This window comes from Manis javanica, chromosome 12, assembly GCF_040802235.1.
Source record: "Manis javanica isolate MJ-LG chromosome 12, MJ_LKY, whole genome shotgun sequence".
In the NCBI taxonomy this organism is placed as follows: domain Eukaryota; kingdom Metazoa; phylum Chordata; class Mammalia; order Pholidota; family Manidae; genus Manis; species Manis javanica.
Window position 1 is genome coordinate 28,455,989 of NC_133167.1, and position 24,763 is coordinate 28,480,751.

Below are 24,763 nucleotides of genomic sequence, written 5' to 3' on the forward strand. Positions count from 1 at the left end.
CGGGAGGGGCGGCGGCTGGGATCGCCGGCGGGTGAGCGAGCCCCTCTCCGAGTCCGCTCGCGCCGCCCTCACCTCCCCCTCGCCCAGCGCCTCGCCGAGGGTCTGGCGGCTGAGATGTGCCGGGGCGGGCTGCTGGCCGGGGCCTCGCTCGCGTTCTCCGCTTCCCCTCCGGCTCCCCCCAGCCTTTTCAGGCCGAGCAGCATGTGGATGTCAGCGCCGCGGCAGAGCTATCCGATTACGCGCCGGCTCAGGGCCCGCCCCTTCTGTGTTCCTGATTAAAGAGGCAGCGGCGGAGACGCGCGGCGCACAGCTCAGCCCGGGCGGGGCAGCGGCGGCTTCGCCCGCGCCGCGGCCCGATCAAAGTTAAGGCAGCTCCCACCCGGCACCACCCGCCCACCCTGGGCACCTCCGCGCCTGGCTGCGCCGGGCCGCCCGTGCGTAAAGCCCCGGAGAAGGGGCGCCCCGGGGCCACTCCTGGGCGCGCTGCCCTCGGTCGCGTCGCCCGAAGGAGACTCCGCGGGCAACGGGGACAATCCTTGTTCCTCGCAAATTCCCGAACTCCGATGCCACACACCTAGAACCCAACACAATGCCACGCGCAATGGCGTTGTAAGGGGAGTTGGGTGGCGTACGCTGTTTGGAGTAGGGAGCCAGGCAGCCGCTCAGCCATGCGCTCGCACGGGCAGCAGTGCGTGGCGGCGACACACACGGTCAGCCCCGGCGGAATAAAACCCCAAACACTCCCTGCGTTTACTACTCTCAGATCCTTTGTTGTGTCCCAAACATACTACTCTCCTTTCTGGGTGAGGATTTAGCTCTCCCTGCGCCCCAAACTTGTAACCATCAGAAGAGGAGAGCCTTGCTTCAGAGAATTTCTTCAGGTAATTGAATTCCCCCAACCCTCCAACAAGGTACGGGTACATGAAGGCTTCTCCTCGAAATGCTACTGTAACTACTTCTATTCACATTTTTCCCGCATGGAAATGTGGTCACAACGAGGAGAGAAAGAAAACAGCATTATGCCAACTATTTTTAAATGGAGGTGTGAAAACTGTTTAGAGGGAGCTGCAAGCTAACAGCTGGGGAAACACTTGTATCCTTGTTTTTGAGGATGGCTTTGTGGCTTCTAAACTGTCTTGCTTCACTAGCTGCCTATTATATTATCATAAAGACTCTAACAGGAACAGTCTAAATAACACTCTGCATATACCTTTTCTGCCACTCTGCAGATTAAGGAAAATAAAGTTTCAGTGACGAGAAACACACACATCTGACTACCCCATTTATTTCTTTGCTCTTGTGGATTCTTCTGGGTGGTTTTCCTCCTTATCTGGACTCGCCATTAGCGTTGTTTATCACTTTCAGTGTTTGGAAAATCTGTAACTCCCACTTAACTGTTATTTACACTGAGATAACCAAAACAAAATTGAATCAGAAGTGATTTGCAAATAGTTGAGCCAAGCAATGGAGGTACTTTACAGTGCTGTGTAAATTCATGGGCTGTGTATCCCTCTGTTAATCTTAGATGCCTGGTTTGAAAAGGCATTTAACAGAGGCCTAGTGAGTTCTTCCAGCCAGCATATCCCCTGTCCAGCCTAAAGGCTACCTTTCATTCCTTTCATTCTCTGTCTCTCTCCCTTCCTGCCCTTCTTTCCTTGGCTTGAGAGCACATCCACATTACTAAAACCCAAGATTTACTCTTATTTCCTATTTAAACATCAATTGTGAAGAAAGACGGCTACTCCCTAATATTTGATGCAGTAAAGAGGCATTCTGGATTTTGAACCTTAAGCAGAGATCCTGGCTTCTGTCATTGCCAAGATACCAACCTAAGGACAAATGACACCATCTACAGTGACAGATCCTGAATAAAGAGAGTCATTTAGTATCATCTTCCCCTATACCCCCAACCAGGCATGCCAGGCTAATCTAGCAAGTGCTCAACATGGAAGAATCCTGTTTCTAAGAACATTATAACCAGAGTTTAGGTGAAGAGCACAGGGAAGAGGGGAGAGAGTGAAAAAGGAGACTGAGGCCCATTGGGAAACCATAACAATGACAGCTCTGGACTTCTGCTCTTGGGGTCTCAGGGTAGAGAGTTCCCATCCATCTGCTTCCAGGGTGCTTGGTCTGGCAGGGAGAAAGGTCAGTTTCAGCGTTCCTTTCCTGGACCTGATTCCCAGCATTGTGGATTTTGATTTTTCTGAGGTGTCCTAAAGAGGGAGCTAACTTACTTCCTTGGAGTCCTCAGCACGACAGCTGTAAGACCTCCCTCTCTCAGTGCACCTAAGGAAAGTCTGGATTTCCTGCCTTTGGGTAGAGGGTGAGCCTTTGGTTCAGAGCCCTGGGGAGTTCAAGCGGCCTGGCCACCTTTAATCCTCTAGGGGGCAGCACTCAATAAATAATGGTAACTACCTGCAGTGGCCCTTCTGGCGGTGCTTTTACTTCCAGGAGCTCAAAGCCGTTTTTCAGACTGGGGATAATTCAGAGTGTAGCTAAAGCTCCCCCAGCCCACTCCTAATAAGAGCTCCCAACCCAGGGAGAATTGCTTTAATCCAGGACTTCCGAGGACTTTGGGGAACTAAACACAAATCCCACATGTGCCTCATGGAAAATCAATCTTTTTAGGGAGATTCTCCAGACTGGGACTGGCTCAGACCTGCCAGCCCCAGATTTTGTCTGGACTAGAATCTCAGGGGTTTGGCTGCAAGTGGTTTAGTTTTGACCAGAGGTGCAGGGGTGAGGAGCCAGGCACTCTACTTTTCATTAGTTTGTGAGTCCATATCTTTGACCCGTGGAGAAGCCTGACTACTAGTAGCATTGGCAGAAACAACGAACTCATTAACAGAAACACAGAACTGACCAGCAAACAGCTAACTTGGTGAAGCTAAGATTCCTGGCAGCGTCACTGACTCACCTAGGATGTTTTTCATCATTACCCTTAATTGTGAAATAATAATAGATAATCCCATCCTACATTCCATTCCTTTGACAGGAAGGGATGTGAGGAACATAAAACAGATTTGTAAAAGATGCTGAGAGAAACCTAGCCACACCCCAGCAGAAGGTTGGGCGTTCCCAGCTAGACAGACCCAAACCCAAGGGCACATCAGAATCACCCCACACAAGTGGTAAAATTCAGAGCCCTGGGCGCCTCCTGAAGACTGCATTCTGGGGTGATGTCTAGGGATCTGTATTTTTAACACACGTTTTAGGTGGTTCTGATGCAAATGCTCAACAGGCCAGCAATTGGGAGCCTCTGTTCTGAGATACTGGATAGCCTTCCATGTATGTGCTCCCCCTGAAGGATGCCTGGACAAGTATTTCTTCACATTTCCTCTCCAGGCACTTTTCAGCTGGGGGGGCAGGTGTTCCAAGATTCTGGAGAAAGCCACCCGAATATGTCCTCAAAGATGTTAGAGTGGTAGAATTCGCAGCTTTACTTTGTGACATTTATTTAGCAGCAACAGCAAAGAGCCTTTTGAAAACACCAAGACCCTCTCCTCACAGGGGCGGGAGGTTTGCAGCAACAGTGTGCCAGCTGATGGGGTTTCTGGAGCTGGATCCAGCCCTTTCACCACCAACCCACTCAACCATTGGTTGTTACTGGAGGTTTGTTTCAGGTACAGTTTTCCATCTGTGCTCATCACATTGTACTTATTAAATGCTTATGGAAGCATGACTATGCAGGAGAAGTGCAAGCAAGTAAGACATTTGGGTCTTGTCTTCTGGGAACATAGGGTCTAAAAGCTCCAGAAGTTTCATGTTTCCATAGTAGATGCCACCTGTCACATGGTGCTTCCCCTTATCTAAACCCTAACATCAATAGGCTCTCACCCTGAAAGGGGGAGAAATGAGGCATAATTGCATCTTTATCTGTAAGTCACTACTTGCTCTAGTTAATCTTTAGCTGCATCTGTCTCAGAGGCAAAGCTTCAGTTAAAATGTAGGTCCTCATTTTTTACTCTCTTTGGTGTAAAGCTGAAGTTCAGGTTTCTGGTCAATGGGGTTCTTTCACACTCCCCCTTTTAACAATCAACATTTTTCTTTTATTCAATACAGTTGAACACCACCGAGTAGTTTCTATTTGATATTACCTTTGGTGGTTCCCAGAAACCTCACTGATTCCTATCAAGTATCGAAATCTCCTTTACTCTCAACTGCATCTCTTTCTCAGACACAGACACTAGATCAGGTAGGAGAGAACATTATGAATGGAAAAAGGAAAGATGAGGGAAATGTGCAGATTCATTCTGACATCCCTGGAAACTAAAGGAATCATATTGCTCCCTCTACACTACTTGGCTTAAGCATGAGACAGCTTTCTCTCTGCTACTTAAGTTTTGTCCATTTGAGGCATCAGTGCTTCAAAAATGATACCACCAACCCTTCTATTTAGAGCAGCATTTTTCAAGACAACTTTCTGCAATGAAGGAGATAGCTGTGCTTTTCACATGGCTACTGTGCATTTGAAATGTGCCTCTCATGACTAAGTGAATTTAAAATTTTAATTTTATTAAATATAATTTCTGAGCCCCTCGAAAAAATATGGATTCCATATGTGTTTAATGGCTGCCATATTGGATAGCTCAGCTTTACATAATCAAAACACCAGAGCTGGGGATTTCCCACAGAAGCCCACAGAAATTTACACCCTTGTAAGTCTCTGAGACTATCTATCTTGTTTCCCCAAAAGGGAACCTCAATTCAGCAGAGGCATCATTTGAAAATGTTTGGTGTCTATGTGGCAAGGAAGAGAAGGGCTGGCTCATATTACTGCCTGTCACCCATTGCCCCTCTGTGCTCTCTTGGTTGATTTTTCTGGAGCACTGACCAGGAATCAAAGGCTTCAAAGTACTGTCCTGACTTAATGGTCTTAAGCTCCAGTCCTTGGGAGAGAGAAGCAGGTTGGGGCAGCAGGAACCTGAGGTTAGGGCAATGGACCTTAGGTCTCCACTGCCCTTGGGTGGTGAGAAGTCTTTTAACCAATCTGGGACCAGTTGCCTCCCCTGTAGAATGAAGGGGTTGGCTTCTACCTCCTTTAGGTTTTGAATTTTGGTTGGGGATTTGTCCTCACTCCATCCTCATTCTTACATTTCAAACTGGTTTAAGTCTTAATTTCATAGCCACCTTAAGTAAGTGACCTTAATAATCATTTATCTCTCAAGAAGATGTTAATGTATGGATGGGGCTCAATTGGATATTCCATTATCAGGGTACCTTTTCTCAAAGAGAAATAATGGCAAGTATGTCAGGCATCTTCTCAGGGTTTCAGAGGAGATATTTTTGGACAAAGCCCTTTCCTAGACCCTTGAATAAAATGCAGCTTCCACTTGACAGTCAAAAAGGCCAAGAACTTATTTGTAACTTCATGGCATTTGTAGGTGATGCAATTGGAAATTTCAGGGATACAATGTGAACTTTTTTACTGTTCAGGAAAATCGTACATTGAGCTGACAATTCCCAGTCTCATACTAAATTCATAGATGAGTATTCTTGGAAACTGAATCTTCTATCTATGGGTGTGCACTGCTCTTTGTTCACAGATATACACATGTGCTATCAAAGACCCACTGATTTGTAAGGGACTTTTTTTCTTTCTTTTTTTTTTTAGTTATTGCTGCTTTTTGAATTTGTAACCTGTGACTTATGGTGCCTTAATTAGACATCTACGTGTCAGGTGATTGTTACATTATGATGGCAATAGCTGCTAATTTGAGCATGGAAGTCATGATGGAAAGGCAAGATTCAGGGAGCTGACCTTTTGCTATTGAGGTACTCCAGGGTGGGTTAATTCACACCCACCATAGTCATTAGTTCCCACTCTCCTTCTTCATATTTACTCCTACACAGTTTACTGAGCTGCCAATCAACCCTTAGTATCTGCATGAGACCCCTGATGGGGATGGGGCTTGGAGTGATGCTTGCTTTTTGCAGGAGCCTAGAAATAGTTTGTAGAGGCCATCTCCTTCTCCATCTCCAACTTGGATTCTATTTATTTTCCAAATTAAACAAAAAGAATAAGTAGTACATCTTAAACATTTTTCAAACAGGATGAGAAGATATTCAGTGAAAATGAAAGCTTCCCTCCCATCCTGACCCCCCAATTTTGCAGTTCTCCTCTCCATTGAAAGAAGTCCTGGGTATCCTCCAAGAGATCCTGAGACTATGTTGCAAGGTAAAAGCCAAACCCTGTTTTATCTTTTTCCCCAGCCTCCTCCAGCACTCCTTCCGTCCCTCTGCCTCTCCTCTAGCCCTAAGCTGTAATGATCTTGAAAACCATTAGGGGGCAGCTGTGACCAGAAAAGAAAACACCAGAGAAAATGCAGACCTAAAATTCAAGAGGAAGAGATGCAAAAGGAAATGAAAGGAATGCTAAGGAGAGAGATCAGCAAAAGCAAAAAAGGAAAAAGGAAGCAGAAATATACAAATGCAAAGCATTACAAAATAAAAGGAAATGGAGAAGGAAGTTATAATACTAAAAAGCCTAAAGGAAGTGTATGTGTTAAGAGGGGGGAAATTTCCAAAGGTTAGGGATTATTTGAGTTTTGTTGTTTCTGTTTAAAAGCAAACCTGTAGAACCCAAACTGGCTCAATGTTAGCCGGAAAGTACGAGGTTATCTTTTCTGAACAGGAAGACATTATCACACTGGGCTTTACATTCCTAGGACTATTTGCAGCTGAAGGGTTCAGAGTGCCCTGTGTCCATTTGGGCTTGTGACATGGGAGGTGGGGATGGGGAGGAGCAGACCCTTTCCTTACATCTTCAGAATGCGTAAGAGTGCTTTCAACCCTCAGCAAGGCAGCAAAATTAGCCTAAATACAAAGGTGCAATTCTATTTCTCAATGCAGCAGAGCTCAGAAATGAGGCACCAGGTTTCTTTTGAAGCTGACGCCATAATCAAAGTGCTTTCAGGTGTAGTTCAGGCAAACCTCCCCTGGTTTCAGCAGGTTAACTTCATTAAAGCTCCTGGCTACTGCTTTAATGTTTTCTCAGCTTCCCCCCTGGGTACATTAGGTCCTCATGGGAGCTCTGTTCCCTGATGTTTTGCATTGTGAATGGAATGCAGGGGCAACATTTATGCTGGGATAATACGAAATTGAGAATTGCTTCTAGAGCTCAGTAAATATGATCACTTTTATTTTAGTCTTCTTTTCCCTTTGTAATCCCAATTTTGCCTCGCCAACTTTAGAATAGACAACAAAAACTTGAGGAAACCCTGTTCTAGGGTCACCAGACAAAACATTTCATGCCTGGCCAGCCTGTATTTATTATTTGCTAAATCTGATTCAGAAGGCAGAATACTCCCAGGCTGTCCCAAGCCCTATTCCCAATGGCACTTATCAAAAAATCGGATGAAAATTTCATTTCAGGATCAAAGGCACTTGCTCTCAATCACCCGTCACAGTTGCTAGACTCATATATGTACAGAAGACCCAGGATGGGTAGGGAACACTCTGGGCAAGCTGAGGTTATTAAAGAAACAGCCTGGGGTGCAGATGCCTAAGGAGCCCCTACACCTATCGAGGAAGCTGGAGCTTTCTCAAGCATGCCCTGGAGTTGTGATGAATTGGGGTAAGTTGCAAGATGAGCTGGTTCAAACAGTGGTCATTCTGCAAAATTTGGGCTTTCCCCTATAGCCTGAAGTCAGAGGCTCTCTTCAGCCCTTTCTCTCTCATTCTTTTTCTTGGACATGGAGTCCTGGAGTTTAGTTTCTAAGAAATTTTAAAAATCATACTGGAAACTTGGCCAAATAAATACCTCTTCTGACCAGAAGCAATTTGCCTTGTTTTAAACAAGTCTCCTAAAGTTAAATTACAAAGCAAGTTTGTCTCTTTGTTAGAATTTGGTTAGGATCTAGGATGTTAAAAAGTGCTTCCCATTTGATTTCCCATTTGATTTGATCATAATTTAGAAGAAGTAAATGTAATTTCTGACCTTTCAACACATCTGAAGCGTGTTTTCCTGTTGCTATACCCAACTGACAGGATTATCACAAAGTCTGTGGATTCTCTACAACTGAGCACCCCCAGCTCTCAGAAAATGGAAAAGCTGCACCTCAGGGCTGAGGAGTATTCTGGGTAAGTCAGCCTAATAACATTAATAATTAGGTTAACAGTGTAAGATGACAAGACATGTCAGAGAGAACTCAGGGCCTTGAACCAGGGTCAGGAGACTTAGTTTCTGGGTCTAGCTTTTTAATTGATGTTGTGTGGTGTCTTGTATCACATTCTTTCATTTCTCTGGATTCTATTTCCTCGCTCATAAAAGGCATGCTGGTAGCAATGGCCCTACCAAATTTTTCAGACAAATCTATACTTGCTTAAAGCGGGGTCCACGTTGGAGCCCTCACTGATTCAAAAAGCGTTTATTGAGCATGTACTATATATGTCAAGCCCTGTGTGGGTGGAACACTAGTAAGTATATCATTGAAAATGGCTCATCACAAGAGCTTTACTTCCTAGAGGGAAAGACAGGTAACACCCAAGTCAACAATGAGCAGGGTCATTTCCAATGGTGATAGTGAGTTCTAAGAAGAAAACAAAACAAGATAATGTGATAGAGACCAGTAAACAAGCAGACAGGACATCTGGGTTAGCCTTTTCACTAACCAAATCTCTACTATAACCAAATAATCTAGCTCAGGTTCAAACTCTCATCTTGAAAATAAAGGGTTATACTCTATAGGTGTTTTACAAAGTTCAGATTGAAGTCCACTGATGTTATGAAATCAACTTAGAAGTTTGTGATTAACATGTTTAAAAGTGCAATAGATCAAAATGAGGGTTGATACTGTTCCATGAAACTTGTTTCCATTTGTGTATATATATTTCACCCACAAAAACATACACACAAGTGTTCTGGGTCACATGTAAAATATATTTCTTTTGTGGGTTTCAGTGGGTTAGGTAATCTCTAAAATATTTTTAAATTCTCAAATTCTATGATTCTATTAAATTTTTATAGCAGGGGCCCAATGGAGCATTGTATTTGCTTGATCTTACTTATTATTGAATAAATAGAAGCATTGCTTATCAGAGAATCCCAGTGTTTAACCCAGTTTCATTTCAGACACATGGCTGGTGCTTAATAAATGTTTTTTGAATTAATGGAAACATGAGATTTATGCACCAGGTCTTGAAATGCATACAGCAACCTAACGTGAATTAGCAAATAATTTATCAGCCAGTGTATCAAAATAATATTTTTCCAAATGCCAGCATTAAAAACCAAATTCAAAATTATATCACCCTTGTAGTCCCCTTTTCTTAGAGTTCACAGAAACAGTTAAGATTTTTTTTAAAAAAGACCTTATAACATATTCTTCTCCCATATAGTACAAACTGCCTTCTTTCACTTGTAACTGTAATTCAATAAACCTTTAGAATGTTTAAAGAAAGAAAAGAATTAGTGGGGAAATTTTTCTACTTTTTGTCCTTGGGGATCCAGATAATTCTGCCTTCCTAAAACTGCCCTTGTGAGTTTTCATTTCTTTAAGTCACCTATTTCAAAGCAGCAGCAATCTTACTTTAACTCAGACTTTTCCCCTTAGTTATAGCTTAAGTAGTAGGTTTCTCAGTGTCAGTCATTTCTGAAAATTATACATTTGATTAGAAATAGATGACCCAAATCTCCCATCCTTCCTTGCCTACATCCCTGGTTGACATCCTTTGGGATGGGAGAATCAGATGGAGGGAATCCCATTGAGGAATCAATGATACATCACCCTTAAGAAAGACAAGAGTCAATGGACCCTGCTCAGAGCCCCAAGCACATACCCATGAGTTAATTTTCAAGTCCATTTCCTTAATTGCCTGGAAATCCATGGCCAGGCAAATTGACTCAGAGTTTAGGATTGCTACACCCAACCTTCTGTATCTATTTGCTCCTGCCTTCTCAAGGCCGAGACACAAAGAAGAAACATCAGCACCCCACAGCCCAGTCACATTGCAACTGCTTGCCCAGCTCCGTCCAAGACTGGCCATGGTTGTGCTGTTAATGGGTACCTTGGTTCATGCAAAAATGTGTTCTTGAGCTATGACATAGGAAATCACATTTTTGTCAATGGAAATATATTATAAATAATCTGAAGGAAGGCACTGTTTGAAGAAGCTCATATTTTTAAAGTAAATAAGGATCCCAGAATTGATCAGCCCTATAAGATTAGACTGACCTGGAACTAACGTATTTGCTTCAAGCCAGTTCTGAAATAACTGTTTAGACCAAAATGTGTAAGAGCTATGAAAGTCTTTTGCATTATTTTATGGTCTTTATTTGTATTGTTATTGTTGTTATTATTGCTCCTGTACTAATGATAAATTTGCCCAGGTCAGGAAAATATGATATAGTCACATTTTTTTTGCAATGCCAAATAGGAGGCATATCAAATGCAAACCAGTCCCATGTATTCTCTAAGTAATTCCAAGTTTTGTAGGTTTTCTCCCGGCAAGATCCCTCATAGAATTATTTCAACAATGACACTCTAGTGCAAATATGCTAAGACTCGAAAATTTTTTTTTTGGTAGCTGAAGTTAACTGTGCTCATCATTTTGAGACACAACACCCAACCCACATTGAGAAATGGCAGCTTTCAGTTAAACAAATGCAAAGCTGTATTTAGGCTCTTTTGCAACATTGTGATGGAAAGAAATCAAAGCTGCTTTTGCTGCTATTTTGAAAATACTCACCAGGGCAATTCCCTCAGAAATACTGTTATGAAAACTTTTGTATTTTGATCCTTTCTTTCCCAGGGTAACATGTTTGGAGAAACCCCAGACCCAATGAAAATGATTTTAAAAAGTCAATTTGAACAAACGCTGCTATGGTATTTGCTAGAGTTAATAAAAAAATAAGCCGCAGACTCTTAAAATGTGGTGCTAGGACAGTTGTTTCAAGGGGAGGGAGATGCTTACAGTCAGTGGAAGGAGTGTCAAGTTTGAGATCCTCACTAAATATTTCAGACGAGGCCCTTTCCCTTTTGCTAATTGTGAAATAAACAGATCCCGCCTGCACCAGAGCTGCATGAACAGTCCCCCTGCCTGTAGGCACAGGGACATCAGTGTATTCATCACACAAAGAGTAGTTGGCTGAACAGGAAATGAAACTCTAAACTCCCGACACCAAGTTCTGTACTTCTACCATAGGGCAACATTCAGACTCCAAACTCCAGCTCTCCTACCTCTTTCCACATGGTCTGCTTACTCACCAGCCTACAAAAGAGCTTGGTAAAGATGCCAAAAGAAATTTTGCAACATACTGCTAATCAGCATCAGCAGGCCTAACTGGGGTAGATCACCAGGATGGTGATCTAAAAAAAAGAAAAAGCCATGTAGTAGAAACATGTCACCCTACAACAGCATTTACTAAGCACCTAACTGCACCTGGAGGTGCTGGGAGCCATGCAAAGAGAGGGCTACTCCTCCAGCACATCTGTGAGTACACATCACAGAGGGACACTGTCTGAGCAAGACAGGGAAGACCCAGGCATGACATGCAGGCAGTAGATACACACTCCTGAGTGATGGCTTGTGTTTTGTTGGTGTGGACGAGCTCTCCAGGAACAAGCAGAAAGGCTGTGCTGGTGTGGGGAGAACCACTGAATGCTATTTTCACTATTTCTGATGGGAACCAAGGTAAAACAACTCCCATCTAAATGGGGACATCAAAAAGTTGCCATTGTTTGTCATGTTTCATTCTCAAAAATAGAAATATTTCAAATATCTTCTTGTTGTTTTGTTGTTGCTGAAAAACATTACTGTGCTTAGCCTGAGGAGGGGGCATGGTAAAGCAGAAAGAGCGTTGCTTTAAGGGATAAGTGTGCTTTCTGTCATTCACCGGCCTTGCAAGCAGGTTTTACTCGACACTCTGGGTCTCTATTTCTTCCTGTATAAAATGAGGGGGTTGGAATAGACTGGTCTCCCCCAAAGATCAGTGTTCCTTCTACTCCACGGTTCTGGGAAGTGTGAGCTCACTGGACATTTGTATCAATACCTTCTCTCAGCATGTGTTCTTTCAGAGGCAGTTGGCTTTACATGATCTCAAACAGTCATCTGTACCTTAGAAGAAAGAGCCTGGCAATTTATAGGTTAGCACCCTTTGTCCCAAAGCGTCAGAGTTAGGCTCAGGGGGCAGGAATGCGAACATCATAAGGGTCAAAGGTCATGGCCTTTCTGGGAAGAAACCCAGACAATTTCATACCTGAGTGGCAACAGGGTCTTAATCCAGGCCAGTTGCAAGGTACCTTTCATTGGATTATTCCCTTAGAGGCCCTGAGTAGAGGAGTGCTTCATTCAGAGGGGACTGGGCAGTGTAAGTCAAGTCCAGGCTGGAGTTTTCTAAGTGACTATAGAAAGACAGTTTGGTAAACTGAAAAGTGAATGTCCTGGTGCCCATAAGCATTGCTGTTTTGGAGACAATTTAGAAGTGTCAGTGTGTGGTAACAACCCCAGGCTATTTCCCTAAGATATACGTGGTTTAAACAGTGATATGAGATCACAGACCGATGCTAAGGAACAGTGGAATGCTGGGAAAAGCACATGTTGGCATAGGACTTTGAAAATGCTTATTTGTACTGGCACCTTCTGGGCAGGAGCAAGGTCCTGACACATACAAAGAAATAGTGGTACTTTTGTAAGAGCAGAGAAAGTGTGGTGGTGGGGCGGGGGTGAGACAATTCAACAGATGTGGGTGGATCCTGCATTGGGCTCCCAGCTGACTGAGTGGTAGAAGTGATTTCACTTACTGCTGATAAAAAACAGAATGCACACACACTGAGACATCTTACAAGTGCACACGTCTCCAGGATAAGTCAACAGAAAAGTAATCTATACGTAACCAAAGTTTGTGAAGGAGCCAGATAGCCTTGTAGCTTAAGAAAGTACAAAAAAAAAAAAGCTTTGCTAGCAGGGAGAATATGAGCCTCATCTATAATCTCAGGGAAGTCTGTGGGCAGAAGATAAATGCTTGCAGTGTGAGATATCTGATTTAAAATGTGACTATAACTAAAGAAATTCAGAGAGAGAGCAACGAACAACAGCAAGTTGCCTCCTGAAGTCAAGCACACACTATGTCTTTCCTGCTTTCCACAGAAGGACTTGAGGCTCTCCTCTTACTGTGCCCACCAGAGGAAATGGGAATAGGCAAGAACATCTGTGTCTCATGCCCCTAGGACTTCAAGGCACAAAAGGAGGCTTTGGGAAGGACTACAGCCTGGGAATGAAGAGCAGGTAGGGAACTGGGGAGAGCAAAGAAGACCCAAGTGCCGTGTGTGTGGTGAGGACAGAGGTAAAGAGTGAAGGGTCTGGCATAAAGAAGGGAAAAGACATTTTGCAAAGGACACTCAGTGCTGCCTGAAGAAAAGCAGGGAGCTGATGCCCCGAAAATCCTGACAGGGACATCCCATGTTATTGTATAGTTGGAATAAATGAGTTAGCTCCTCTGTGGGAGCCTTCCCCCCAACTTTAATGTCATCAATGGAGATAGATTGTATCATTGGTCCCAATTATTCACCTCATTCACTGCAAGACAATGATATACCCCTCCTTTGCTCTGTGGTGTGGTTTCATCTCCACCCCTCTGACACCAGGCTTGGCCATGTGATGTACTTTGACCACTGGAGTCTGAGTGGAAGTGACATATGTCACCTGCAAGCAGACACTGGGAAAGCCATCACAAGATTTGGCCATCCCTTTGCCTCTGCCATGGGAACAACATGTACCAACCAAGGGCTGCCCATCAGCCCAGATCCCAGCATGCAGAGGACACAAGGAGCAGAGCTGAGCCAGACACCAACCTTTTCCCTGTAAGTCACTGATTATAATGGCACAGTCTAGTGAACGTGGCTGTGCAAGCCCGCTTTACATTGTGTGCATGCCCCCTGTGATCCTGGAACAACGTGACAGATGGAATGGGACTTACTACAGTTCTGAGGAGGGTGTGTGCTTGCCAGAGGAGCTCCCACAGAGTGGGTAGGAAGATCAGAAGCCTCCGACGATCAGCTGAGCAGTTAAGCTGTCAGATCCATGTTCCCGCCCGTATTTTCACCTCCACTAAGGACACCTATAGTCGCCCTTTGCAGGTGACCTAGTGTCTATTCACAGTTGCAGAAATAACTGTGGGGAACTGACCCAGAAAAGGGGCATTTTGCAGCAGAGGGATTCTATGGACGAGTCCTGGAAATTCCAGTGAATCAAAGTGTGGGTGACAATGGATGAGCAATGTTCACCTGGAGGTGGCAGTGGGGGGAGCTAGGGTTCAGAGAACAGAAACTTTTTCTTTTCCAGGAACCTTAAAAAGGAGAAAAACTGAAAGAGAAGCTAAAAGTGCCTCAGATATCGCTATTGAGAGAAAAATTTCTATCAGCAGATAGTGGTAGTAGGAAATTATCTGGGTTATTTGTAACAGTCTTTCCAGACTCAAATTTTCTTTACTCACTGGGAAACTCACCAAGCTTCACATCATAAATGAGGGCTTTGCGTGGACCACTTCATGAAAGGGGTTTTGTGTAGTTTCTTAGCAATCTGCTCTTCAGTGGGGGTGGAAACGTCTCTCCATTTCCCTGGACAAGGTATGGTAGAAGCTATCTTGGGTGGCAGGTAGGACTAGATGACTTCTCAAACTCTTTCAGCTCAAATAGATGAAGGTTTAGTATCTAATGCTATAACTCCATGACATTAAAATGTCAAAATTGACTTAATTAAGGCAAACAAGTAGAATTAAATCTGAAATGCAAACATACCATTTTATCATCTTTATCCCTGTAAGCCACATCAACTAATTTATAGGAATGAAGCAGGGTATAAATAAGTGAACGAATGAATAAATGAGAAAAATGTGACGTTGCAGCCTAATGCCTTATTCAGACCAGTAGAGTGAGCAGTAGCAAGTTTTGAGAGGTGCAAGAACATAGAAATGGAACCTTGAATCATGTGGAAATTCTAATAGATTTGGGTGAAGTGGAAAAGGGGTTGACAGTGTGTTAGGTTCATGAGTTCCAACATTTTGTAGAAATGTTGGAAATGATTCAAAAGGAGAGTACACCATAAAGTGGTTCCCAGTGGGCACTGGTGCATTCCAAAGAGCGATGTGCCATTGCCGTGGCTTTACATTAATTTCTTTTCCCTCCCAAATGTTCATTTCTATCTCCTGAGAGGATTTTTCCCCAGTGTGACAAATTTTCCAATTTTGTCATGGAAGTCAGGAGAAAATGAAATTCTCTTTTTAGAAATCCATTCTCTAGCCAACTTTCTTGAGATGCATCTATCCCTGAAACCAATTTCCCTCATCCAGTATAAGCAGCTGAGGTGTTTAGGGACAGCTAAGTGGATCTCTGTCAATTAGCATCCAGAGCTTTTGGGAGATTTCACAGCAAGGCCTTACGGGGAAATGGGGTGAGGGCTGTCCTCCCCAGTCCCCTCTCCAGCTGCACTGAGTTCTGTTTTCAGAGCAGTGATTTCACAAGGGAGTAGGCAGTGTATGGGGTGGTGGGGCTGGGAGTCACTTCAGCACTGGAAGTCACCAGGCCAGTTACCCTTTCTGTGTCTCCAGCATGCTCTAGAATCTGGCTGGCAAACTGCATACCTCACCATAAAGGTAAATGGAAGACAAGTCAAGAGACAAAAGTGGTGTCAAGGAATGTCCCTGTCACAGATCAGAAAGGCCACTGAGGGTTTTGGAAAGTGGAGGGAGTTTTCTAACAAGGACTAGAACTCATGCCTGGCTGGCTCCCTGCCCTGGCTTACATTCCAACACTGCTTCTTTGGGGGCACATTTGTGATTATGTAATGGCAAAACAAAGCATTTGATAGTAAATTAAATCAGTTTTATACTATGTGGGTGACTTGCCTGCAGTATATACCGCCAGGCTTTGATGCATTCCAGTGTGGGAAATGTACTCTTGAAGCCTAACAGCTGGCTCCTCTCCATCTTCCCATGGTCCCCATCTGACTCATCCCTCCTCTGTAAATACTCTCTGACTCGTTAGCAAGTTGAACACATTTCACAGCTCTGTGAATGAAGTGCACATAGGTCAGAAGTTACCTGTGGGAGGCCTCAGAGGACACATAAACTTGCCTGACCTTGAGAATCATTTCATCCATTTGACAGTCATGAAGAGCTACATCTCACACAAGCAAGGGGATGCAAATGAAGATCAGAGAAGGGCGAGTGGGGAAGGAAATTGGTGAAAAAGTAAAAGTTTATGTCCAAAAATAGAACAAAAAAAACTACCACTGGGACATGATAAAGAAAAATAAATGTTCACTAAGGTAACAAGCCAGAAGAATGTGTTGACAAGAACCAAAAGCAGAGCTGTGATTCTTAACTGAAGCTTGATGGGCATCCTTGGTCTCCATTTGCTGGTTTCCGTAACAGCATCTCAGACACCATCTGTGACTTGCCATGAGGGTGACACATCATCGTAGGTTTTCATGAGCATGCCACCTGCTTCCCAACCCCACAGGACAGTGAGACGGTGTGGGGAAACAAGCACCTGATTTCACAGGCAAAACAATCAGGAAAACTAAAAAGTGCAGCTTGTGCAGGACCGGGGTGCAAATGCATTCTGTGTCCACTTGCCCATAGCTGAATGAGCACTGCAGGCCAGGTTTCACTCTTGATAATACTAGCTTGCATTTAGTGAGTATTCACTATGGTCTGGGCACTGTTCAAACTGCTCTACTGGTGCAGATCAATTGAATTTTCACAGTAGTGAGGTGGGTTAATTTTTTTCCCCACACACACACCAATTGCACCTCAGTGTTTTGATTGGTCCAAACTATTAGACTGATCTCAGAATAAAAAAGTCATTCTTTTGTGCCTTAGTTTCCCTTAATTCCAGTAAGCAATATGTCACAGACAATACCAATTAGTAAATTCAAGATTCCATTATATATCAGGCAGTGTGCTGTACTTTCAGGGGTCCCAAACTTGTCTCCAAGAGCTTTCAATTTACCTATAAGAAAGCACCTAACCCTGTTGTATAGAATAATGTGATATAAATGGCAGAGCAATGAGATGAGAATGAAGATTTCTGATGGGGAAGGTGTAGAAGAGAGGGGGAAGCCCAAACAGAGGAACTAATATCAGGAGAATAGTTACTGGTTGACAATATGGATTAAATTATAAGAAGCGGGCAGAGAATAGACCCCAAACTTCTAGTGATGCCCAACTGATTTATGACGAGTTGGACTATATTCCCTTTAGAAAACAAGGCCATTTCTAATCACCTTTTATATATTCTTTATAGATACTGTAAAAAGATTCACAAAGCAACTGCTTTGTCCAGTCATGGAGGGTGGAATTACATGACTCACCTGTCCCTAAAGGTGAAGTGATAAATCTTGTCTATTCTTCCTTGGTAAGTTCATGGCTGAATTCATCAAAACTTTTACTATTACGAGGAACAAATATTCAGCCCAAATTAGGTCAGGTAAAATGGTAATTCACTGGCTCATAAAATCAGGAAATTAGGAGCCTAGGAATAGCCAGATGCAGGAACCCAGATGATGTTGTCAAGGCATTAAGTCATTGCCCCATTGGGCACACACGCTCTAAGTAATTGCCTCTCTCTTGCCTCTGCCTGATGGCATTTCCCACCAGGCTTTGTTCAAGTGGCAGGCAACTCATTTCCTCCCAGCTGAGCAACTTCACTGGAAATAGGACCTCTCTCTCAATATCTTAACATCAGTCATTGGAAAGATCCAACTGGTCATGCTTGAGTTGATGCCCCTCCCCTAGGCCAGAGGATGGAATATTCTAATTGGCCAACCTGGGTCATCAGCTCACTCTGTTAGTGAGGTGTGGATGAGATTGCATATGACCACATGGCATTGGGGAGGAATCTTCAACAGAACCAAGAGACTAGGAGATAAGGAATGGGGTGGGGGAGGGGGAAAGAAGCTAGATCAACGGAACCATAACTGCTAGAATCTGTCTGATTAGGCCTAAGAATGCAAAGTCTTAGAGCTTTTCCATTTCTCTTATCAGTGCTCCTTAGCATGGATAATAGTGTGCCACATCTAGAGATGACTACTTCAATGTGGTTTATGACTATGAACAAGTTTATCTCCCTAGAGCTGCAGGGTTCTTAGGATGATTTTCCTCCTGTAATTAGGAGCCACTTACACTTGGTCTACAAAGCATTCCTGCATAAAAATGATCTCATTCCATCCACACAACATGAAAAGTATGTGAAGCAGCCATCATTATTCCCATTTTACCGGTGAGGAAATGGGGCCTCAAAATTGTTAGTGGGCTTGTCCAGGGTAACATGACTGGTAAGTGGTCAACCCAGCTGGGATCTTGGGTCTTCCAGCTCTAAGATGAATACAAGAGAAACTGGAAACTTCATGGAGCTTAGGGAATGTTTCTGAGGTCACACAGTGACTCAACCCCTGAAGCAGGATTAGAGTCAGAAATCCTCCCAGGTTTTCATGACTAGGAAGTTGGCCTCCTGAAGCTGTTTTAAACCTGTTCAGAACTGATGCCAAAAAGGTCTTCTTCAAAATGCATTTCCTGAGGGCTCTGCAGGCTGATTGGTCTCCAGCACACACTGGAATGATGTTCATGCACATGATTTCCAGAGTGCTTTTAAAAGGAGCCAGTACAAGAGATTTGTGCCTTTGAATTACTGCACTTGTAATGAAAAAGAATTACAATACATGCTTGAGATGCTCCTATGTTAGACAAGCGTGCAGTTTCCAGATTGCTAACATGGTGTCTAATGGGCCCTCCTGTTAATAATTCCATGAAAATTTTTGTGACAGATAAATTAACTTCTTTTGGGGTATGCATGGTGGGAGAGAGTTGCAACCTGTCTCTGGAATTACAGATACTGAAGAACAGAATTAGAAGGTGTAGTCAGAACACTGTAACTCAGAGCTGCTAACTGGGCTCTCATCTGACAAGTACCTTATTGCTTTACAGGGGAGGGAGAAAAATAAAACAAGTAGCCCAGACAATTAGGGACCAAGCAAAATTAAACAAGTCCTTATGGCCATGGGTATCAAGTGTAGTGCTTTGGTGTGCATTGCTAGTGACTCATGTATTATGAAGCACTTAGGGATGCTCACTAATGGGGTCCCTCTGCCTCCTGGAGGGCGACTTGAACATTAGACTCTGTGACTGAGGTGCAGAAACTCTGCTGCGCCAGGGTGGGCAAAATGATTCTTTCCTCCCTCACACGGGTGTGAGGCTTAATTAATAGTTGGGGAAGCACTTTGAGATTCTGGGATGAAAGGCACTATAGAATGATATTAATTTGCATCAAGAAGGTACATTTCTTCAGTGGAATTCCAAACATTAATTAATCCTCATAACACCCTGGCAAGGCAGGTAAGTTTTCCCAGGACACACTAAACAAATCCACCATGTTATGAGTAGGAGGGAGGCTACTGCCATGAGCTCACTTTATTATTTATTCTTGGTGGTAACTTCCAGAAAGGCTGATGCAGACCCTGCTTTCCATTAGTCCAAATGATTTGCCATTCGCTTTTGATTACCCACAAATATCGTATTCTGCTGGAGCACTAATCATTCTGCTTGGGGGACACGTGTCCTGAGCAAAGCGAGTCATAAACAGCTGTCATTCCAATGGATATTAATGCCTATTGTCTCCCATTCTGGAGCTCTGTGCCTCCCGTATGCAAAGAGAATGGCGGAGGAGTGGGTGACATCTGTTTCAAAGACAGTCTGCAACCATACTGGAGAGAATGCACCTGGCTTCAAACCCATAGAGCCAGTGGCTTCTTGGCCTTCCTTTGTCACCAGCACATTTTACATTTCACATTCTGATTTTTCATCTCCATGCAGTGTAGGGAAAGGGAATGGAGGGGTTAGGGGAGGGAGTGAGTTGTGAGTTGCATGTACACAGGGCAACCAGTGGTTCCAGAATCAGCATCCGATATAAATCAGCAGTGAAGAAGCAGCTAAAGTGTCAGGGCCCATACAGTTCCCCCAAACGCCAGCCATTCCACAGCTAAACTAAACTGAAAGGGGAAAAACAATCCTTTAGCTAGACAAATGACTTCAGCATGCTGACTGGTTGACGTGTCAGTCTTCAGCTGCTGTCTGATTGTGCCTCTGTTCCCATAGTGCAGGCTTTAGTTTTGCACACAGCCATTGCCTACAGCTTCTCAGACTGCAGAGGCAAAGACAATGAGCAAAGAAACCTGTCTGCTGTCATTCTGCACAGACACGGGCACCCCAAGACAGTTGTCTCTCAGCCAGACTACTGGGCTGCACAAAGTGTGTGGGGCCGAAGCACCGAGTGTTATCCAGGGTGAGGGGAGTGAGATCCCCTGAGAAGAGACGGGAGTGTTGTTTTGAGGCTACCCTCTGATCAAAGGGAGGAGAAGCATCTCCTGGCCAGGTGTTTAATTTTGACCAAAGACAACCCCTGATACCGATCTGGCACACTCTTTGGGTGAGTCACCCCACCTCTCCAGCCTCGGTTTCCTCCTCTGTGAAATGAAGGAGTTAGAACAGACCATTTTCTAAGGTCTCTTTTAACTCTAATAGTCTAAGGTAGGCTGACTTGGTAAAAATCCCCCACTCTGTCTTCTCTGCAAAGCCTCCCAACCAATGTGCTTGACAGGGACATAGTATGCATGGACCCGTCTCCTCAGCCCTTGGGATGGTTGGAGCGCCTGAGAAGGTCACCTCCCCTCATTTATTTACTTTGGGCTGCTTTACAAATATTTTTATTTCCTCTGTGTTTCATGGTGTGAAAAAAATTGGGATGTGCTTCTTCCACAGAGGAATACTGGTCCACAGCTGAGTAAATGGAGGCAAGAAGTTGCCCATCACTTTACCTCTGCTGAGTAATAGATGTGGGTCTGTCTGATTCCAAAGGCGGAGCTCTTAACTGCTATTCCTGGAGTTCCCAGTCCTGGCTGACCCTTAATTCCAGCAGAAGAGCTTTAAGGTGTTCTCCTGCCTGGCCCCGGAGGGGCTGCTCTCACCGGTCAGGGAGGGATCCAGGCTTTGACATCTACTCTAGTCTCCCCAGGTGATTCTGAGGTGCAGCAGCGCTGAGCCAGGCTGAGCCCGACAGTATTGCTCCACCTGCAGCAGATGTAACCGAGCGGTTGCCATCTGCCCCTGAGAGGGCAGTGCGTGGCTGTGAAGCACCCACCCGAGGTGGCTGGGGCAAACTTCTATTTTCACTCACATATAATGAGGACTGAAAATGTGTTTGAAAGTCAAATGTCCAAAAAAGCAAGCCGTAGACATCCATATTATAATGTCCAGAGGACCAAACAACTTAAAATCCTGAGTCAGGTTTTCAATAATTAGGTGGGTGCTGAGGAGATTTCCTGTTCCTGGACTTGGGGTGGAGGTTGCTCAGGGCTGCCTCCCTTTCCCCTCTGTTGGTTGGGGAAGTAGCAGAATGCAGTGGTCTGTCTATTTGTCATGCACTGGAACATGTCCTTACCTCACACAAGAAGGCCCCATAGCCCTTTAGTCTTCAAATCCCTGTCAGTGCCTGAATAGGGGACCAGAACCACATAGAAGGAGAAGGTCAGGTAGGACCTCAGCTCCTGGCCCATCCCCAAGTGACAGCAAGGTTCTCTAACCTGCTGCCAGTGCCCAGGGCAGCAAGATCCTGGTCTGGGGGCTGGGGCTGTGATCCAGTGCTGTTCCCAGAGAGGAAGCCATCTCCAGCTCCTCAGTGGGATGGTGGCTCCTCTTCGAGAAAGCATGGGGGGCGGGCCAGAGCTGGGCCTCATGGGAGAAGGGTAGACAGCCCATTGCAGCTCTGCTTCAACAGCCGGCTTGACACCTGCTGCCGCCTTGCAGGAGGCTGGCTCTGCTTCCCAGCCCATCCAGTAGGAGCTCAGAATCCCCACAGGATAGATAGATTTGATCATCTCCATGTTAGAGGTGAAGTAACAGAGGCCCAAATGGTGAAGAGATGGGCACAAGTTATGTATAATAAGTGGAAGTGCTAAGGCTCCAATCAGGGCCTTTGGCTCCAACTCCAGTGCTCTCATTGCTGTAATTCAGCATGGTGCTTTGAAAAGAACATGGGGTGGGGCTTCCTCCAATTCGGTATTTGTATGACCTTGTACAAAGCACTTAAAGTGATATTAGAGATTACATAAGTAATATATGTGGGAGTGTCTACCACAGCCCTAGCAATAACAGGTGCTCAAGAAATGTGCTAGGCATAGTGGGGTCAGGGTGGGCAGTGAAAACAAGAATAACACTGGGTCTTGGTCCTTAGGAAGTTCATTATTATGAGGGTTAAGATAGCACAGCAATTAGGTTTGTGGACTCTGGAGCCACACCACCTGGGTTTGAAGGCTGGCCTATCTTCTTCTTAGCTGTGTCACTGGGGAATGTTACTCAGCCTTTCAGTGCCTTGGTTTCCTCATCTGTAACATGGACGTAACAGCAGTATATGCTTCAAGAGGTTATTGGGAAGATTAAATCAATGCATGCCTGTACGTGCTTTGGACTGTGCCTGATACACAGCAGGCTCATGATAAATGTTAGTTGTCAATACTATTATATAAACATGGGAAAATGTCAATAAAAGATTTAGGCAACAGCCAACAAAAGCAATGGAAGAAATGGCACCAAGCAAAAATGAAAACTTTTCAAATAAGTTCTAAGGAACAAATTTCCTGCTATGTCTGGAAACACATGCAGGTACAGTTTGTGACCAGACATTAATGATCTCTTTCTTAGTTAATCATGAAACGGAGTCCAGAGGATGATTCCAAATACATCCTTAAGAAAACATACTGGTATTCTGATGTTTTTTTCTCTACTTGGCTATGGTTTGCTCCTGGCATGTTGCTGCAAGGTCAAGTCCTCTGAGCTTTCCAGGTTCCTTCTAGAGAAAGTGTTTGTATAGAGCATTGTATTATATTCCTGTTGCTACTCTAACAAATCAGCACCAAGTTAGTGGCTTAAACCAACACCAATTCATTGTCTTACAGTTCTGGGGGCCAGAAGTCTAAAATCAAGGTGCCAGCAGGATTGCGTTCCTTCTGGAGGCCCCCGGGGAGAATTGTATCCTTGCCCTTACCAGCCTCTAAAGCTGCCTATATTCCTTGGCTCCTGGTTCCTTCCTCCATCGAAAGCCAGCAATGTAGCATCTTGTCCTCTGTCTGACTGCCTGCCTCCCTCTTATAAAGATCCTTGTGATTACACTGGGCCCACCAGGATGATCCAGGATAATCCCCCCATCTCATGACCCTTAATTTAATCCCATCTACCATATAAGATAACTATTCACGGGTTCTGGAGATAAGGATGTAGACATCTTTAGGAGGTCATTATTGAGCCTATCATAAGTATCTGTAAGTCAGACACATCTTTCTCTTGCTTATATAGGCAGCCTTACCTAGAATAACTAGCATGAGCTGTTATACAAATTCTCCACCCTACCAAGCATAAGGAAGGGGAAAAAACGGCAGTGGTTAGGGGGACTGAGAACCTCTCCTATCACTTATCTATAGAACAGTTGCTACGGGAATTCTGGAGGGGTAGTAAGGGAAGGCTTTTGCTGGAACTAAGAATTTGTAAAGATCTTGAGAAAGGAACTGTTCCCAGATGTGTTGTATTTATTTACCAAACACTTTTGTAGAACTTGATGTATGCCAGGCACTATGCTAACACTTCATAAATAGTCATCCAATCCTTCTAATAATCCCATGAGGTACATTCTGTTATCATTATCCCCATTACACAGATGAGGAACTTGAGATACAGCCAAGGTTAAGGGACATGCCCATGGTCACACAGCTGGAAGTGGTGACCCCTCACCAGGTGGTGTGGTGTCAGATGATCTTGAACAACAAAAGCCCTGGTTCCAGTCATCCTTGGGAACTCTCCACTGTGGGGTTCATATGTCCTTGGATCCACAATTTTCAGTGTCCTATCAGGGTGGCTTTCTGTTTAGATGGTACAGCATGAATATCAGGAGAAGTAGTTTTCACCTAATGGAATGTTTTTGTCTTCCTCTGGAAAGAATGAGGGCCCCGGGAGAGAGAGGAGGCATTTTGAGAATTGAAGAGCTGGAACAGACCTTAATAATCATTCTGATCATCAAGGTTTCCTGAACTTCTAACCCTGGGGGCAAAGCAAAGTCGCTGAACTGGCCTGGAGGGTTCAAGTGCTTTGCCTGAATCTCCTACCTCAATCAAGAAAAAGTGTCTTTCAAAATCTCAAGTTCTAGCTTAAAAATTCATGAAGCATTTTACATTATAAACCTGTAATGCCTGTTTTGCAAAAAAAATAAATCTTTGAATAAAATTATCAGATCATTGTGCATGGTATCTTGTGACTTTGAGTGTCCTGTAGACCCACCTCTGAGCAGAACACCCAATTCCCACACCTATTTAAGAACATAGAGTCCAGCTCCATCCACTTAAAAGTCTAAGCTCCAAGCTTATCAAAGGATGGTTTCGACAGATCTTGAACACACTCCACTGAAAAGCAGAAAGGGTCCAACTGCCAGCTCATGAAATGCATGAGGCTTTTTGTCAATCTAAATCTTGGAGCTAAGAGCTGAGTTCTTACTCTTGCTTCTAGAATCACCTCATGTCAGATCACGCAAGCTCGCAGGAGAGAAGAAACAATGGCAGCAGAAGAGGACATTGGGATCCTCCCATCACCTTGTACCTGGCTGGACTCCTGGGACAGGGATGCCTCCTTTAATGGAGAAGTAACAATGGTTGATGCCTTGGGCAAGAGAGCTATAGTGCTGAATCCCCTCGGGACTTGAGGGTTTTTTAGCTTGTATTAGAAGCA

General features: G+C 44.2%; 1 long non-coding RNA gene across 1 annotated transcript; it reads left to right on the forward strand.

The window, feature by feature from the left end:
- The first annotated feature begins 6,060 nt into the window (after positions 1-6,060).
- Positions 6,061-24,230, forward strand: LOC118970697 (uncharacterized). The gene is made up of 3 exons (XR_005058754.2): positions 6,061-6,178; positions 7,990-8,082; positions 23,982-24,230. It is a non-coding gene; the product is annotated as an uncharacterized lncRNA (long non-coding RNA).
- The last annotated feature ends 533 nt before the right edge of the window (positions 24,231-24,763 follow it).